Below are 4,580 nucleotides of genomic sequence, written 5' to 3' on the forward strand. Positions count from 1 at the left end.
GTATGGTGGCTGATATATGACATTTCGTCTTTTCGCTTTGTCGCCCGCGAAATAACGCCAAGCGAAATAACGAAATAACGAAATAACGCCAAAGCGCCAAAGCGAAAAGACGAAATAACGCCAAAGCGCCAAAGCTAAATAACGAAATAACGCCAAAGCGCCAAAGCGAAATAACGAAATAACGCCAAACCGAAGTGAAAATAACACCAAAGCGAAGAGATAAAATGGCGTCTTTTCTCCCTTCTTTTGGCGTTATTTCGTCTTTTCGCTTTGGCGCTTTGGCGTTATTTCGTTATTTCGTTATTTCGCTTGGCGTTATTTCGCGGGCGACAAAGCGAAAAGACGAAATGTCATATATCAGCCACCATAGTCACGTGTATCCAACGAATGTCGGTCGAGGAGAGACACATATAAAAAGATATCAGATAATCTCAGTGTTAGACGTAGCGTAAGGCTTGTCATTCCAGGTAAACACGCGCACACAACACCTTGAACCTTAATACTTAATAAATGATAAAAGCCTTACGGACAACACCTTTTTGTATGAAATATTCTCCTCTGCAGAGCAAACATGATTTACGCAAGGATACTGACAATTATCACAAAACTCTATTCGTACGAAAAAACCAAAACCACAAAACAACGATCTCATTTGATACGCTAAATTGGTTATTTTGTCGACGATTATCTTTGCCCATCAACAGTTCGAACATTATTATTCATCGTCAAAAAACGAATCAAACTAATAGTTGATATATTAGCTAAATGCTCTGATGATTCTCCTTTCTGTCAGAGGTATTCCGATTGAGTACCCGATATACTAATATATTTCATTAGGATGAAAATGTGAATACGAATAGTATTAACATCGTTTGGAAATGTTACTATACATCCACCGGTATCTCGTAAAGTCGCATGAATTATAAAACCAAGGCCAGAAGAGACCGATTGATTTGTTTGATTGAAATTAACATCTGGTATAAATCTACTGTCAGTCAGTGTTTATTGTTTATTGTTAATTTGTTAAAGCCTGCCAAGGTTAAAAATCGCTGAACGCATATTGCTTTAAATCATGTGCATTTTAAGCAAACTTGTTGAAATCAATAGGCATTTTTTCTGGATATCATTAGCTATGTCTCAATAATACCATTTTGGAAAATTTGCTTTACAACTTGTCAAGCTAACCATTCTGTTAACATCGGGAACTGTAAAGGACTATGACAAGACATGGAGGGATTTCCGAGAAAAGAGTAGGGTTGTCCAATCCTATTTGTGATCAAATGGGCATGTATTATCAGATGATGTAAATAGGATAGGCTTTTGTGTGGACCTCCATTCATTGAGCAGCGCTCCTCACTGGAAACAAAGTAAGCAAGTATAGAGTCAGGCAATATTACGCTGAGCATAAAACTAAATCGGGTGTTTAAGTATCATAAATATACAATAATAACATAATAACACGAGCTAATATTTAGGTAGACAAATTAAATGGATTTTGTTTCATTGTGCCTCCCTTTATTTCAAACAGCGATTCTGATAAAAAACAACAACTCAGTACCCGTTTTTAAAACATAGCTTCATTCTTTCTCTTTGAAAGTTTTATCTTACTTCATTGTAACTTTTTTGTTTTTGAGTCATCGTGATTTTTTTTTGGAGCATCATGGTGAAGTAACTTTATTTTTTATCTTTTTTTCAAATACTACATAAACATATCAAGTGAGACTCCTTATGGAAAATAGCGATCGGATTTGGCTGAAATAGATTCATAAAAATGATTAAATCTAAGAAAATCATCGGTATTTCTACCTGTCTGACCAACGTTTTGTTCAGGGATTTTCCTCTACTAGCGCATGCGCATAGCACACCATTTCTTTGTAAACAAAATGACAGGCCGTGTGAAGTAAGCGAAAGAAAACTGTTGTACGAAAAGTTGCCAAATGGTCAAAAGATAGCGCAAGGAGTACGTTACGGAATCATTATTGCAGGTGGGCAGTATTCAAAGGAGAAAATAACTGCCGTAGCAGTTAGTACGGTGCATGTATTCTTCCGGATAGCCGGTTAAGCTGAAATGAAATCGACAGAAATGCTAGCGCTGTTTGTGTTATGAATAAATATTCAAAACTATTAAGCACGCTAGTATCTTTGTCTGAGTTTGAACACAGATGAACTTAGTTTAATATGTTAATGGGCATGTATTGGAGAGAGTTTACTTTGTGTTACTATACTTATACAGTGGTTTATGCGAAAGGAAGGGATAAGTGACTGGTTAGTTTGATTTTGCCATGAGGCCCTCCAAGGGATAACTGTTGTGATGGCCCACGGCGTATTTTCTGGGTCACCGATATACTTGTTATCTAAGTCCGTGGATTTACATAATTAATAATATTACCGGGTTCAATAAAATGGTATGATTTAATTATATTGCTGAATTAAACGATCATTTTTGTTTTTACATGCAAGATTTAAATTAGTACTGATATGAATACCCGGCCTATGAATATGGGGATAGCGAGGTAGCATAAGTGGAAGTGCATACAATACATACATTCATTAAAAAAACGCCTTTTCACGTGATGTCCCTTTAAGCGTAGTTTATTTTAAGGAAAACATTTGACGTTATTTCTATTCTTCCGACTTCCAAACACCATTATCAATGATTGATGACCGTCGTTTGTGAATACAACGAGTGCTCAAATCATTTTATTCTTTCCATTGGCCAGTATACCGGGACAATGGCCTATAGAAAAGAATTGTCAACATTTGTTGTCTCATGCCGTAACAGAACGCAGCTAGATACATTTACAACCAATTATTTTAATTTTAATTGTTGTTAGAAGTTGCAGTTTATAATTACGCTAACAATGTCACATATTAACATTGAGTTATTGCATCTATGGAATAAATTTAACAATATCTTTTATTGAGGATAGTTAGAAACAATGTCTGGTTTTCAATGTCTGGCTATTCCCTAAGGTCTGCGAAATTATTTAAAATAAATCCTTTATTACTGTTTTTCTGGCTAGATAATTAACGAAAAACGAAACAAAATATAGTTTTTTTCCGATATTTTTGAAGCACCACGTGTGACGTCTCGGTTAAAAAACTCAAATATGGGTCTTTGATTCACCATCTGTCAGAGTCTCCTCTCTTCAAACCTCTTTTGAAATATATATCTAGATATAAATGTCCTGACTGATGTGATCCTTGATTGCCGATTGAATGAACTTGTTATCAAATCATTTTCTCTGTGATATGGCGTATTTCTGTGACTATGGTCTTCTGTATTTTCCTTTGCTCTCTAAACCATCTGCTTGTGTCATCTACAATGCAGTATCATTATGATAGTTCATTTTGAAAATATACTAGGATGGTTCGAAACATGAGACATATCCTCGAGATAGTTTGTGACCCTGGTTTGTTGCAGGGGAAGGCAACTCTTTAAAATAAAGAGGCCAAGAGTCACGTAGTTCTCTGGCAAATGGTATATTTTCCTGAACATTTGCATAAAAAACAAGTATTGTATCAACAAATAAAGATGCATTTTGCAATAATGTTAAAGTTAATCAATTTAAATATAAACAAAATAAACCATTATAATTGATTACAACAACTTTGTAATGATAACAAGCGTATCTGTTACTTTCACATATGACAATTTGATGATTAACATTGAAGTATAGGGACCGCAGAACCAAATTATTTTTCATAGACGATAGTGTTAACGGTTACCACTGTCATTTTACATCTATATATATTGCTCAACCCACTCATACAACTTTTGAAACTTCTGCCACCTAAATATCCGACCAGCAGGGGTCGAGGAATTCACCTTCCTATCACAATTTCAGCCCAAAAGGGAAAAACCCACAATCTATTTTGATTTGTTTCCGTGCTCCCTATAGGGACCGCAGAACCAAATGATTTTCCATAGACGATAGTGTTAACGTTTACCACTGTCCTGGTCAAATGGTGTTATCCACACTTGTTTACATGCCCTCATTTTGATTTCAATTATATCGTTTCTATGTTATTTTGCCACATAATTCGTTGTTTGTTGGCACCATATCTCCTCTCTTCTTTTACTTAGTGTTACATTGATGAAACGCCTTTTTGTTTATCATGTGTGCTGTGGCATTAACATTCTAGTCATTTAAATAGTCAGTTAAGATCATTCATATGTAAAGAAGGGTACGCTGACGCTGATGTATGTGTCAATTCGTAAGAACATTACTTAACCGTTTATTGTAGTTAGATGGAATTCTATTAAAAGGAAACCCCTTTTAAGAAAAGAGATACGGTCCAATAAAATTATTGAAATTAAAAAAGTAAACTTATTTAATTACATGCATGATATATCAAAGAGTGATATCAAAGTCTCACAGAGTCTTAAACATTATTTTCAATAAAACCACCCGCATGTATTAATATTATTCAGAAATACGAGTTAATTTGAACTGCATTCGTACAATAGATCAGTTGATCAACTACTTCGTCAGAAACGAGTCCACTTTTATCTGCCGTTAAGACGAATTTATTTCTCTTACAAAATACTTTACCAAGGTTTCTCAAAGGACTTAAGG

Source organism: Mizuhopecten yessoensis, unplaced genomic scaffold (assembly GCF_002113885.1).
Source record: "Mizuhopecten yessoensis strain PY_sf001 unplaced genomic scaffold, ASM211388v2 scaffold10361, whole genome shotgun sequence".
Taxonomy (NCBI): domain Eukaryota; kingdom Metazoa; phylum Mollusca; class Bivalvia; order Pectinida; family Pectinidae; genus Mizuhopecten; species Mizuhopecten yessoensis.